Source organism: Hypanus sabinus, chromosome 18 (assembly GCF_030144855.1).
Source record: "Hypanus sabinus isolate sHypSab1 chromosome 18, sHypSab1.hap1, whole genome shotgun sequence".
Classification (NCBI taxonomy): Eukaryota; Metazoa; Chordata; class Chondrichthyes; order Myliobatiformes; family Dasyatidae; genus Hypanus; species Hypanus sabinus.
Window position 1 is genome coordinate 40918143 of NC_082723.1, and position 16032 is coordinate 40934174.

At 42.6% G+C, this 16032-nt stretch overlaps 1 pseudogene; it reads right to left on the reverse strand.

The window, feature by feature from the left end:
- The window catches only part of LOC132407557 (WD repeat-containing protein 5-like), a 51199-nt pseudogene that overhangs the window by 5366 nt on the left and 29801 nt on the right, over positions 1 to 16032 (reverse strand).

The window sequence follows — 16032 nt, forward strand, 5'->3', positions numbered from 1 at the left end:
CTCTTAAATGCATTTCTTATTAATTTCAACTGCTTCATGAGCTGGAAGTTCCACATTCTCACCATCTGCCCTGTATAAATATTCTGATTTCCTCTATAATTTGTGTCACCATCTTCTTTTATGATTAAGATTAAAACTAGAAACAAAGCCCTTGTACCTCCTGGAATTACTCACTCAAACTCGCACTAATGAGAATCTGTACACTGCCAATCCGTACGCTGTCAGGAGAGTGGGCTAAGCTGCAACAGCAGCTCTGTAGGCCTAAGTACAGAGTGAACACCTCACCCCACAAACACATCCTTGTTTGAAACTGATGGCATCAGATCCAAGGAGGTGTTGCCTGATATGGGTTATCAGCTCATCAACCCTGTACATTTGGGGGCCTGCAGAAAGAACAACCAACACAGTTGTAGAGGGTCAAAAGCTTCAGAAGAGAAAAGGAAAACAAGGAACTACAGCCCCACCACAGAAGCTGGGCAATTGCCCAGCAATAAAAACTGCAAAACAAGGAGAGTCCATTATGCTCAAGACTTGTAATGAAAACTGGTGGATGGAAAGCCTCATTACAGTAATATACAAAGGTAATAAAAACAATATGCTAAACTCATAAAATCAGGCAGTGGAATCAGTGGATATAAAAATTGTTGACGTACTTTTCATCAACATCTTGGTTTTGTTTGTCTTTACAAATATATAATAATAGCTGGATGAAAGGGATTATGCTTCGGTCCTGTAACAAAGACTAGGTGGAAGGGTGTCCACTATAGTCTTGGCAATCAAACTAGATTTTAGGCACTGCAATACAATACGGTCATGAAATAAAAAGCCACCTGATGATGGAACAGCACTCTAACCACAATTCTGTGACCAAAAGCAAACAGGTCTCACCTTCCCGCCAGTGACAGAGAAGTTGGCAAATATGCAGTACTTCTCATTCTTATGGCCCGTGTAAGTCTTTAAACACTGCAAAACAACATTAGCATAATCACCTCATCTCGGCCAGTCACATACACGATCAGCAAACAGTGAAAGGCAACACACAAAGGAAAATTAACAATTATTTTGCTAAACAAAAAGCAGATGTATGGAAAATGTTCAAATAACAAATGCTTTCCTGACTCCTGCAAACGTGTTACTCTCAGGGCAAAGCCACACAGGTACATTGTGGACTACCTGTGGCTACTTAAACCCCCAGAAATCAAAGATTCTTTTGCCTAATGCTTGAAGGAGGAGCACGGCAGAGCAGGTAGACATGTGCAAACAACTTTTTAAAAAATTGTAGGCCAGTGGCTCCTCCTTGTGGAATGAATGAAAAAAATCTTTAGAATAAGTGAAGAGGTTTCCCTGCCCATCCTGTTCATGGTTCTTTGAAAAGCATCATTCCTGCTTTTTCCTAATAATCCTATAGTCGAGTACTTACATATTTATAAGTTCCTTTTACAAAGTTGCAATCAAATGTACAGCCAGTGCTTTCTGATAATAAAACTTCAATACAAAAAAAATCCCTTCTAGGTTTTAGCCTTTAACTTCCAATCCCAGGTACAGAACTCTAAAGACTAAGGAAGTCCCAGATTTTAATATCAAGTTGTGGTGTGCATTAATCAGAAAAAGGATAAGGAGATAAAAAAAAATGTTCAGAACATGTAACCTGTTCATTCCTGCCAGACAGGATATGCAAAGGGTTTAGTTGGGATTCCACCAACCCACATGTACTTGGAGTTAGCTATGAAAAACTCCTGGCTGAGGCCCAAGCAAGGGTGTGTGGAATGTGTCCCCAGTGAGGGTCAGTGTGTGTGTGGGACCCGTCCCCCAGTGAGGGTCAGTGTGTGTGGGTCCCATTCCCCAGTGAGGGTCAGTGTGTGTGTGGGACCTGTCCCCCAGTGAGGGTCAGTGTGTGTGGGACACGTCCCCCAGTGAGGGTCAGTGTGTGTGTGGGACCTGTCCCCCAGTGAGGGTCAGTGTGTGTGGGACACGTCCCCCAGTGAGGGTCAGTGTGTGTGTGTGGGACCTGTCCCCCAGTGAGGGTCAGTGTGTGTGGGACCCATCCCCCAGTGAGGGTCAGTGTGTGTGGGTCCCATCCCCCAGTGAGGGTCAGTGTGTGTGTGGGACCCATCTCCCAGAGGCAATTAGCACCCTTGCAATCCACAGCCAAGTGAAACACCCACAGAAGCTGTATCTGGCTTGTTTATTTCCATGGGACTTCCATTGTCCCTGGAAACTATTCCCACTGCAGAGTCTGTTTCTGTAGGAGCTGTGTTCCAGCAGCACTGGATTATGCAGGCCAGTGAATGTAAGCAGTAATGTGAGAGAACTAGTCAGATAATCCAAGAGTAGAATAAGTACCTTTCCTTTACTGTAGTCCCAAAGCTTCAGAGTGCTGGAAAAAATAAAACATCTATTTTAGAAAGTGAAATTCAAGAAGGAACGACGAGTCCAGAGACAATTACCAGGTCACTGCCATTCATCTTTGTACATCAACCCAGGTTACTGGCTGTACTGAGATTTGCTTGTCATCCACTGCACAAGTCATGGCCAAAGCCCGGTCCAGAAAATCCCCCTACTACCAGTACAGGCCAGTTTGCTCAGATTAATGTGTCTCCTCTATGCAGCACCAGAGAACCACACTTGAAATATGAGAAGGCCATCCACACACACATCCTTTGAGGGCCTGTTTATTGAGAGTTTACTTGTGGTTGATGGGCCTTAATATTATATCAAGCTTCTTACTGGAGTAATCTCAGTGATCTGTATTGGTGTTAGATTAGAAGTCAGAAAAATAGGCAGCAGAATGGTGTGGGACATTGGAGATGTACAGAGCTATTTTTAACCTTTCCTGGGGTGCCTCTCCTGCCCCCCTAAAGAGAAACTTTCAGAATGTGCTGACACCGAGGAACTGGAACTCAGGGTGACTCCCAACTAAAAAGCACAAGTGGCATGGGAGAATGCATGAGGAAAATGATAGTCTTTGCTCTGGAACTATGCTGACATTTCTGTCACAATACATCAGACCCTTGAGGAGATTCTTTACCACCGATCATTGAACAAGTGTGAAATAGGAGTTTCCTTACTTGTCAAGTGTTGCAGCCAAAATGTATTTCCCATTGGGGGAGAACTTCACAAAAGATACTGGAGGATTATCATCATCTGTTGAGAGAGACACTTTCAGAGTGGACTTAAAAAATCTGAAGCCGCACAAAGAACATACCTATATTAAATAGTAACAATTAGCAGTGGGCATGCAAATGTAGTCAACTCAATCCCCAAGCTCCAATTAATGACGACGCTACCTGGAATGCATCTGACCCCTGCATATCTTGAAGATTCCAGACTCCTCACCTTGGCTAGAGCAGGGCTAGTCCAATAATCACTAGAGCAGATATTGTAGAACTGAATAAAAGTTGGATGCCATTCTAAAACAAGAACAGGACTAATTTGATTTTGAAATATTACTGGCAATGTTTTACAGATCTCTAATATTAGAAGCGAAAAAGGAGCATATCTGCAGGGAGACTACAGAGATGTAGCAACTAAAAATTGTGAAATTGTGGCTCTTTACTTTGGAGAAGAGAGAACTTCCTAGATGTGAGTAGAATGCCTTTTTTTAGTATAATCTTGGACGAATTATGAAAGAGGAATTGCTGGACTGGTGCTAGATAGAAGGTAGGTTAAGTTCACTAGGGTGTGTGGGATAATACTTGGGTGAGAATGATAATCTTATCATAAAGGCATAGATTAAGATTTATTTTTGCTCTTCTCTAGAGTAGGACAAAATTAAACTTAAAACTTCACCATTTTCCTGAGACACAAGAGCAGAGAAACTAAAGACTCTATATTATGAGACTGACAAATATAATGAAGAAACAAAAATGTACCATTTGTAGATGTATGAATTGTGTCAGATGTTTTTTTTTCTTCTTTTCAATGTTCTTTTGAAGACCCTGACCTGGAGTTACACTCTGACTTCAGTTCTTTGCGGGAATGGAACCCGCTCTCAGGGCTCACGACTGGGTGCTTTTTGAAATCCCAAGGCGAGCGTGCCTTCAGGTTCCAGTGTTATGAGTGATGAACAGACCTGATGGTCAATGGGGTGCAGAGTTAACCATTCCCAACCCCCCTCCTGAGAACTACGAACTATTGCTGTTGCTATGCTGCTCATGAGAGAGATGAAACACAGGCAAGAACATCTGCTACAGATAAGAGGGGGAGAGAGACTGTTGATTTAATGTATTTTGACTCTTCCTGGATTATTTATCTTCCACTACAAGGACTTTACTTTGCTCATTAACATTCCTCAGGAGCTAGCAGGAATGGCCTGATTTGATGGACACAGTCATTCAGAGTTGATGGATAGCTGAGACCCCGTGAGTGGGGATAAAAGACAGGTCTGGAGAGACACCCTTCAGACACACCAGTGGACACTGACTGAGTGTTGGGAACCCACAGAAAGGTGGAGGCTTTGGAGACCGAACCAGGAGACCGGTCAGTAAAGCTCACAGTGTTACAGCAGGGCCAGTGGGGACTTGTGTGTGTGTCCACTCATGCCAGAGTGACGAGTCCACCACAGAAGAACGGTCTAGCTTAAGAACAGAGGGGTCATAACTGAATGACCACAATGATACGATGGATTAAGAAAACAACAGGTTTGCCTGCTGTAGCTGTTACCTCTCGCTCGCTCTCTCTCTCTCTAACAATTTCAACACAACAACCATAACCACCTCAGCATTTATGAACTGAACTCTATACTTTCCTATGACAATTCACTTACCCCTAGACATCAATAGAGCTTGTTTATTATTGATTATTATTTTTATTATTCCTATACTTTTAGGTTTATTACTGCTAACTTGTTTTATATGTATATTTGCATTTTTGATATTGTATTGTGTAGTTTACTAATAAACACCTTTAGTTTGGTACCACCAGACTCCAACGGATTCTTCTTTCTCTGCTGGTCAGACACCCAGTTACGGGGTACATAACACTGTGTTTTCGTGGCTCTGGAAATGGGCAAATTCTAGGCCAGTGCCCCTGACTGAAGCGTCAGGGAAGAACATGGAACATCAGAAGCAGCGGGTTAGCTGCTGGGTGTTGTGTGTCCGGAGAGCTACACTTCTCTGGTGTCAACTTTCTGGGTGCAGAGCTTGAAAAAAGTGGTGCAAGAGACTTCTAACATCGTAGATCAGTGAGTTGTTTGTTATGTTTCTCCTCTCGCTGTGAAATGGGGACACCTCTTTTTCCCTTATTAGGGAGAGAGGGCACCTGCAGCATGTCGGATTACCGGGTGAATGAGTAGTTTTTGGGGTGCTTCAAGTCTGTGTCTTTATTGATGCTGCTCTACACTGGTGTGCACGGTGGAGGGTGCTGTTGCTTTGTGCTGGTGGGGAGGGGTGTGTTCGTTGTCTTGTTGCTGCTTGGGCATGGGGGGGTAGATGGGGAGGTACTTTGGGGTTCTAATATTTAACTGTCATTCACTCTTTGGGGCACCCCTCTGTTTTCATGGATGTTTGCAAAGAAAAAGAATTTCAGGATGTATATTGTATATATTTCTCTGATATTAATTGTACTTATTGAATTCTTCAAGCAAGAACTAGGCTAAATACTGGAAGTGAGAAAGAAAGCGAAAGCTGGCAAAAGAAGTCTACAAGAGTGGATTAGCAAATATTAAGTAGTTAGGAAGTGGCAGGGTGGGACCAAATAGAGACAAAATGGTAGAGTAGAAGACTAGAACAATTTAATTTAATTAAATAATTTTATTTTTCCTTTTCATTCTCCCCATGAATCTCCTGAACTTAGCCTGGTACTCACTTGAAAAATTCATCTAACATGCCTTATATATCTACTTTCATCAAGGTCACTGGAAAGGCTGCCTGCAGAGTAAAATTTCAAAATGTGCTGATGATACCTAACTTGGAAGTTGTGACAAACAACAATAACAATATCATTCAACTGCAAAGTGACATAGGCAGACTAGTAAAATGGCTGGACGTGTATTAAATTCCATCCATCTGCTACAAGTGTAAGACAATATATTTTGGGAGAAGGAATGGGAGGAGGCTGTATAGACTAAATAGTAGCGTTCCAAAGAAGAACCAAGAATTAGTGCATACAGAGCACTGAAGAAGGCTGGACATACTGGTTATGAAAGCACATGTGATACCAGACTTATTAAATAAAGTTATTAAATACAAAGGTTACAATTACAATTCTCTGATGAGGCCACAATGGAAGAATTATGTATGTCCAATTCTAGTCACTATGCTTCAGGAAGGATTTGAAGGTGGTTGAGAAACTAAAATGGATATTTATCAGTTTAGTTCCTAGTGTGAAGGATTTGTTTCCCTTAAAATGAAGGAGATGTTGGGGAGATATGATTAGCTGCAAAAGACTGAAGAGGTTTAGATCAAGACAGCAAAAATCTATTCATTTTATTTGATGACGATACAAACACTGGCAACCTAACATTCAGAGAAGGATATATAGGAAGGTGCAAAGAAAAGCTATTTTTCCAAAATTAGTTAAAATGACTTGGAACTAGTTATCTGTGAGGATGGAAGTGAAGACAGCTAATGATTTCTAAAGGAAACTTGAAAAGTGTATGTGGCAGTAAGCCTGCAGGTCAAGGACTGGGTACAGTTATATACAGAACACAAAAATACAACTGCAGATGCTGTGGATCAAAGAATATGTACACGACGCTGGAAGAACTCAGCAGGTCAGGCAGCATCCGTGAGAAAAGAGTAGCCAACGTCTCAGGCCAAGACCCTTCATTAGGAATGGGGGGGGGGGGGGAGAGGGCCGAAGCCCAGTAATAGAGATAGGGAAGGGGGAAGGGCCTAGAGGTGCCAGGTGGAAAACCAGTCAGAGGCAGGATTAATGGGGGAGGGGATAAGCATGAAAGAACTGTAGAAATAAAGGAGCAGAAAGTTGAAAGGGGAGAGGGGCAGAGAGGGAGCCAGGATGGGGGGAGGGAATTACCAGAAATTGGAGAATTCAATGTTCATACCACCAGGCTGGAGGCTACCCAGACGGTAGATGAGGTGTTGATCCTCTAACCTGAGTTTGGCCTCATCATGGCAGTAGAGGAGGCCATGTATGGACATATCTTGATGGGAATGAGAGGCAGAGTTGAAGTGGGTGGCAACCGGGAGGTCCTGTCTATTGTCCCCCTGCTTACAGTTATATACAGCACTGATTGGAACTAACTCCAGAGAGTTAGCACAGACTTGATAAGTCTAACAGCTGTCCTCAGTTTTATATCTAAGCCTTTACTCCTTCTGACTGCTGATTAGTGACTCTCATGGTTCAGGCAGAGTTAGGAGCCAGAGTTTCTGCTCACAGACTCCAGGAGAAAATGTGAATGAGTCAAGGTACAACTTAAGCTACAATACTTGACCCAAGGGAATACTTTGGCTATGTTCACTATTTTGGCTCATCTGTAACAACTAACAAGAAGGCAAGGTATCAGGGAGAGGTAAACTGGGATGCTCCATCTATGGTGTGCGTCCTAATGAAATGTCTCAGCCCAAAACATCGACTGTTGATCTTATGCTAACTGATTTGCTAAGTTCCTCCAACACTTTGTGTGTGTTGCTCTTGATTTTCAGCATCTGCAGAATCTCGTGTGTTTGTGCTTGGAATGATCCACCAGCATTTAATATGTTGGTTTGCTAGGAGCTATGGTGCAGCTGGATCCCAATGAACTTGGCAATCATATCAGCAGTGGCTAGTGAGAGTTGAGTGGATTTCTACTGTCCCCTGCTTACTTTTCCCAGTGCTTCATGATCAGGCTTGACGATCACTTACCAATCAGTGTTTTAAGGCATTGCCCCGATGCAGTGTCCCAAATTCGGCTGCAAAAACAGAAAGAGCTATTTAAAATCAACCTCTGATACCAGTACATCTTTCCTTCAGATGTTGGGGCTGTAGAACTAATTAGATAACTCTACAGTCTGCAAATCGTGAGTCCACTGGAGGCAGAAGACTGTCTCTCCTGGGTTTGAAGGACTTTGTATGTGTCTGTGTGTGGCAGGGAAGAGCACGTCTTGTTTTGTCACTTGTATTCCGTGTTATTCTGCTGAGCAACGTAAGCATGCTACAATGGCACCAGAATAGGTGGGGACACATGTGGGCTGCCCCAGCACACCTTTGGGTGTACTGAATATTAACACAAACAACACATTTCATTATGTTTCGATGTACATGTGACAAATAAATTTATTTTAATTTCATTTAAACGTACAACACTGAACAGGCCCTTCTGGTCCAATGAGCTGTACCACCTAGCAACCCTATCCTAATCACAAGATAGTGATTTATAATGACCAATTAATCTAACTAGCAAGTCTTCTGAATCTGAACTTGATTCTAACAAGCCAAGTGGCTTCCATCTGTGCTGAAATATTTTCAAGATTCTATGATTTTCTGCTAGAATTGTTTTAAATTAGTAAAATAACTTTGCATTCAATTGGAAGCTTCAATACTAAACATGCTGCACAACCTGAAGCAATCGAGGTCACCACATGCTGTCTTGTTAACATTGATTCAGAATAAGTGGAAAAAGAATTTTAAACGCCCACTGGTATTGCTTAAGAGGCAACTCTCCTAACAGGTGTGATATTATTCGAAAGTAATTACTCCAAAAACACTCCATTAACCACAATAGTGCTGAGCTGTGGAAAGTAACAATGTAAATACATGTCATTTCTTTCTCCTTTATTGTGGTCTGGATTCCAGTCACTTCAATGTCTTTATCAGTAAGCAAAATATGGACTGGGCAAAATTCAGAAAGTAACACTTACCACAGGCCATCATAACTACTGGAGACAATGAGGGACCCATCTCTGTTGAAATGTACCTGACAGAATGAATTTAACATACATCATACAAACAGCTGAGATGACATCAACACGTTACATCAATTTCCATAAGGTGGTTACACATCCATTCTTGGCTCTCCAACAGTAAGCAATTTATGATAAAGTAAACCTTGGCTGTGGGAGGGGTGATGCTATTAATGAGGTCTATTTTCCCTAACTGAATAAAGATCACTCTTTTCCAAGCAAGCATTAAATCTAAGGTTGAAGCTATGATTAATCTGTGCAGACCAGTGGTATCTGTAATGTAAGACCATGCAGTTCAGGCAGAAACATTTTAAAGTCAAATGAGGAAGATGCAGAAGAACATTCCTGAGGATTGGAGGTTGTAGTCAGCTTGTGTGGAAATAACTTTACATTGACTATTCACGTTATGGGAAAGACCGGAATCAAGTGAACTGGAAAACATTCAGTTATTTATTTGGGAACTTAGTGAAAAGAGACAAAATAGTTAAAGGCATTAAGGGAGAAGCAGAAGAAATTACTTCTCAGAAGATCACTTTCCTGTAGGAAAAACTGACTGAATCTTTTCATATATTACTAATGCAGAAAGAGACGCACATAGGGGGAATGTGGTGGAACCTTGAAGTGAGTTTGGGAATGGGAAGACTGAGACTGCTGCAAGCCAATAGTTTGAGATGAATGCAGGCAAATCAAAGGAAATGACACAATGGGACTGGTGTAAGCCAGAGAGAGCAAGACTGCAATAAACCACCAGCTGCTGATTGGGAAATCCTGAGGGGTTGGCATCTGGTGGTCTTCCAACCTCCTAAAGCTCACCTGCACCCGAGTTTCTGTGTTCCTCAAACACTTACTGGGTCCACTAGAAAATGTATCCTAACATAGCGTAACATCTAAAAAACACTAGTTTTAAAATGAGCTAGGGTATTTAAAAGATTAATATCCAACCATATGGAAAGCCAGCCAGTTGGTCATGACCTAATTGCAGAGTATGGCAGAACATTATTTTCTCTTTTTTTTCAATCTTTTTATTGAGACAATTTAGGATTGATACAGGTGTGTGTGTGTGCGTGTTGGAAGAGGGAGGTGTGGGAGTTATCTGGGATATCAGAGGTGTCAATCTGAGAATGAAATAGATCCATGGAATCGTCATGCACTGTAAAACCTCCGAGAATCAAAGACATACATGGCATGTAAAAACAAAGCAAAGGATCAAATACTTTCAGCTTCTGATTTAACTTCTCGATGGATAGGTAGAGGTCTGAGGACTTACAGCAGATACAGGGTCAGAATGAGCTGGCAGGGTCTTCAGACACTTCCCGGTCTTCACGTCCCAGATCCTTACGCTCTCATCAAACTGTTACAAACAAAACATTGAGTTCAAGGTCAACCACGGAGTGCACGTAGAACAGCTGAGAATTGCACATTTGTCTACATTGTGAGAATAGATCAACAAATACAGAGCATTTTACTATGGGAAAATCTTCAAGAGGTTTTATGAACTTTTACCGGAGATGGGAAAAGTAGGATAAATTGAAGCATTAAAACAGAATTCAGAAACATCCAATGTTTAGTTTTCATCTCTTCTGTAAAAACCAATTAACCTTAAAAATTTAGGTTGTTTTGATACCACAGTATAGCATTACCCCTGTACTGATTCAGAACAATAAGAACAATTGTGCTTTAGCACCAAGAATCAGTTTTGCTTCAGCTATAGCGCTCCCATATAAATGTTGCTCAATGGATAAAAGTCCTCAGGTTGAGGACATGAAGATATAACCCAGGCCAATATACATAGCACTTTATTGAAGGTGACTGCACCTTCATAGAAGCAAGCTGAGGGAATGATCCACTCTCAGAGGTGACATATTTTGAAGGATACAATAAATACAATTGAACTTAAAAGATCCTTAAGTATTTTTCCCCAAGTTTGAAAAGCTATAAAAAGCCAGGGAGAGACTTGGGCTATGTCCACACTAGACCAGATAACTTTGAAAATGCGGTTTTGCGTAAAAATGATAGGCGTCCACACCAGGCGTTTTTGAAAATACCTCTGTCCACATTAAAACGGGTATTTGGGCGAATCTCCTCCTACTGGGCACGCGCAGGACACACAGAAAACAAGCGAAGAAGAAACCGTATACTATTTCCCTTTCCGCAACGGTGCTGTGCTATTTCCATTGGTCAAAAACTAGAGTACCTACAACAGCGAAAGAAAGTTTTCAACAACGTCTTCGAGAAATACAAAGAAAGGGGAGTAATGAAAAACCGTATCAAGTTGGGCAGTATTTATGAGCAGGAAAACGGAGCTAACATTTCAAGATGACAACATTGTTTTTATATGAAATTTGTGAAGTCTACTTATCTAAAATTGTTCCAATTCAGTGATGGCTGTAGAATACTCATAGAAGATGCGATGCTGTTCCTTGAGCTTTGCTGGAGCAGGGAAAGGTCAAATGGGACACAAATGCATCTGTTCGGGCACGTCATGACAGCATTTTTAAAAAGCTTTGGGGTTATGCCTGTACACACTACACTGCCCAACTGGCGTTTTAAGATTTACATACTCCAGAGAGTGCTTTAGAAAAGCTCTGTTTCTGGGGGGGGGGGGAGGAAAACACTTTTTCAGTGTGGACAGAGAGTCAAAATGAAGAGAAAAAGCTTCGGTTACGGATTTATCTGGTATAGTGTGGACTTAAATCAAGGACATGAATTTCAAAGTCAAATGACTGCTAAATGAAGAGCTAACATCAAGTTAATGATCTGAATAGTAATGGGTAACCTGGATCAGGTACAAATTATGATAGGTCAGACTTCAAACAAAGGATAAATTAGGATGCCTGTGGATCCCACAGCCCAGCCAAGGGTCAGTGCCTGGGGACTCACATCCCGACCAAGGGTCTGTTCCCCTGGGGGCTCACACCCCGAATAAGGATCTGTTCCGCTGGGGACTCACACCCCGACCAAGGGTCAGTTCCCCTGGGGACTCACACCCTGACCAAGGGTCAGTTCCCCTGGGGGCTCACACCCAACCAAGGGTCAGTTCCCCTGGGGACTCACACCCGACCAAAGGTCTGTTCCCCTGGGGACTCACACCCCGACCAAGGGTCAGTTCCCCTGGGGGCTCACACCCCGACCAAGGGTCAGTTCCCCTGGGGACTCACACCCGACCAAAGGTCAGTTCCCCTGGGGACTCACACCCGACCAAAGGTCTGTTCCGCTGGGGACTCACACCCCGACCAAAGGTCTGTTCCCCTGGGGACTCACACCCCGACCAAAGGTCTATTCCCCTGTGGACTCACACCCCCGACCAAGGGTTAGTTCCCCTGGGGGCTCACACCCGACCAAAGGTCTGTTCCGCTGGGGACTCACACCCCGACCAAGGGTCAGTTCCCCTGGGGGCTCACACCCGACCAAAGGTCTGTTCCGCTGGGGACTCACACCCTGACCAAGGGTCTGTTCCGCTGGGGACTCACACCCCGACCAAAGGTCTATTCCCCTGTGGACTCACACCCCGACCAAGGGTTAGTTCCCCTGGGGACTCATACCCTGACCAAGGTCTGTTCCGCTGGGGACTCACACCCCGACCAAGGTACAGTGCCTGAGGAATATCTGCACTGAGAACAAAAATCTTCCAAACAGTTGATATCACCATTGAGGATCATGTCCTTCTACAACTGAGAAATACACTCCCTACAGTCAGAATCAATGCTTGTACACTTGCAGATTAACGATCAAACGGCAAGAAGAAACTTCTAACTGTTGAATCAGCTACTCACCGATCCTGAAACAATCAGGTTGGATTGAGGGTTGAAATTACAGCAGAAAACGTAATTACTGTGACCCTTCAGCGTCTTCAAGCATTTTCCCTGAAATTACAGCCAGAAGTCAACTCATCTGGAAGCTTGCAATTATACAGTACATTTCACAACCCAACTCCAAAATCATTGTTTAACCAAATGAAATGTTTTTTGATACAAAGTCATTACTGTAATATTGGAAACATGCAAATTGGGCGCTTTTAAGTGCCACATATAGCAATGTTAAAACCCCCAGATTACCTGCTTCAGTCACATTGGTTGAAGAATAACCACTCCCTAGGATATTACTGAAGATCCCCAAATCTAATTATGTGAGGACATCTACAGCACATTCAACCTAAAGACACAAAGCTCCTTATAGTAACCATTTTACAAAATAGTTCTTCAGTACCAACTCTGATATTATGCAGAAGGAGAGGTGGGGTGAGGGATAAGAAGCAGCACATCTAGACAAACTGCAGGAATTGAAGTCAAGCTCATGAGTCAAGTCATAGCATGTTTACAAGATCAGCCCCAGAGCACCATAAGTATTTAAAAGGCATTCCCAGGATGTCATTCACTGGCGCTTCACAAATGTGATATCAGAGAACAAACTATGTTCTGCCAAGAGGATCTGAGTGATGGTAGAAAAAAACTGGATGGAGGGGGCAATGTAGAAGGTGTGATGTGTGTGTGCGCGCGCCCTTAGCTCCTGGTGGAGTCGTCAGGACGCCGTCACGACAAGGTTTTTGCACCAATCTTTTTGGTGATTGCTCATCGTGCGGCTTGTCTTGGGCATCTGAAAACTGGCGGAGCCCATCCCTCTCTGGGTGTTTTCTTTTACGTTGCTCACTCGACACACTCAACCCAGGCATGGATGGAGAGCGTGCAAGGGAGCCGGCCAGATTCGAACTCAGGATCTCTCGCCCCGAAGTCCGGCGCTGATGCCACTATGCCACCAGCCACTTCTGGCTCATAGCCAGAAGAATAATTGGGCAGAATGAAAAGGAACAGCAGAACACTATGTGACCAAATGACCCATTTCTGAATCAAAGTCATGCACTTGGAGTAGTTCAGTTCAGCCTGTGTTACCTGGTTCCTTCCCTATATTAAAAATATGTGAAATATTTCGTTCATCACCACTTACGGCTATCCATGGGTCACAATATACACTCAGTAGCAGATATGTGAGGCTTGGACTGTGAGTAATACAGCACGCTAAAGTACTATCCTGCCAAAGCAAACTTTTGTGTGAATATGCAGAACCATGCAAGGATAAGAAATGAGAAAGGATAGACTGAACAAATAACCTGCCAGGAATCTTTAAGCTGAACTTTAATGGGAGAGTGGGGGATTAGAAAGCTTTCTGGAGGAAAAAGTTTTAAAAGGCATGATGGTAAAAAAAATAAACCATACATTTATTCTCAATAAATTAGTCATGAATAAATTACATGCGCATCCACTGCTTGTCTCAGGCTCGGGGTACCGAAGCCTAACTTTTAGCTGGCCTTGAAAAATGCAGACGCTGATCCTTCTTACCGAGTTCACATCCATATTTTAAGGGTTTTGTCGTCTGAAGCCGAAACAAGCAAGTTTGAATCTGTGGACAGGCAACATCTGAGATTCCCTATTTTAAAACAAAAATAGAATATGAGCTCTCAATAAGACTATTTTATCTCTCTGAAAACAATAGGAAAGCACAATGACAAGAAAACAACAGGATTTCTTTACGCTCACACCCTGAACATTACCACATTCTTTAAAGGTTCATTTGCTACTTGCAGAGATAACTAAGTTAGTCAGTGAGGTAAGCTAAAGTAGCTTGGCAGGGTACTGAAATGAAACTTGTGACAGGCTTGGATGGGTGTGGAATTCATGCTATAAATTTATCTGGCATGGTATACAAGGTTCTAGCACATGTTGAATGAGATAGTGGCAATAGGAACTTGCTCAGACAAGTTGAGAAACTCAAATAATATACAGTGATTCCGGTTAAGTGGACACATCTGGTTAATCAGGACAGCATTTACTTGGGACAACCCTTAAAAACAAAAACTAATTGAGAACATAGTCAGGATTCCCTTCACTTGTTTGAAACACTATGATGCTTAATTGAGACAGGAAAACTGTTACCGAATAGTTTCTAATTAGTGTCAGTCGTGTGCTGTTTAACATTACACTGTAAACAGAACAGAACATATACAGCACAGAAGCAGGCCTTTTGGCCCTTCTTGGCTGTTGCCGAACCATTTTTCTGCCTAGTCCCACTGACCTGCACCTTATGACCACATCCCCCCAATACACCTCTCAATCATGTACCTGTCCAAGTTTTTCTTAAATGTTAAAAGTGAGGCCCCCAAGTTACAACTTCATCTGGCAGCTCATTCAACACTCCCACCACTCTGTGTGTGAAGAAGCCCCGCTAATGTTCCCTTTAAACTTTTCCCCCTTCACCCTTAACCCATGTCCTCTGGTTTTTTTTTCTCCCCTTGCCTCAGTGAAAAAAGCCTGCTTGCATTCACTCTATCTATACCTAGCATAATTTTATATACCTCTATCAAGTCTCCCTCATTCTTCTACACTCCAGGAATAAAATCTTAACCTATTCAACCTTTCTCTGTAACTCAGTTTCTCAAGTCCCGGCAACATCCTTGTAAACCTTCTCTGCACTTCTTTCAACATTATTAAGATCCTTCCTGTAATTTGGTGACTAAAACTGCACACGATACTCTAAATTTGGCCTCACCAATGCTTATACAACCTCACCATAACATTCCAACTCTTATAAGCAATACTTTGATTTATAAAGGCCAATGTACCAAAAGTTCTCTTTATGGCTCTATCTACCTATGATGCCACTTCTAGGGAATTTTCTATCTGTATTCCCAGATCCCTCTGTTCTACTGCACTCCGCAGTGCCCTACCATTTACCCCTGTATGTTCTACCTTGGTTTTTCCTTCCAAAGTGCAATACCTCACACTTGTCCTGCATTAAACTTTATCTGGCATTTTTCAGCCCATTTTTCCAGCTGGTCCAAGTCCCTCTGCAAGCTTGGAAAACCTTCTTGCTGTCCACTACACCTCCAATCTTTGTATCATCAGCAAATTTCCTGATACAATTTACCACATTATCATCCAGATCATCAACACAGATGACAAATAACAATGGACCAGCACTGATCCTGTGACACATCACTAGTCACAAGCCTCCACTCAGAGAAGCAATCCTCCACTACCACTCTCTGGCTTCTCCCATTGAGCCAATGTCTAATCCAATTTACTACCTCACCATGTATACCTAGCGACTGAATCTTCCTAACTAACCTCCCATGAGGGGACCTTGTCAAAGGCTTACTGAAGTCCATGTAGACAACATCCAATGCCTTCCCTTCATCCAC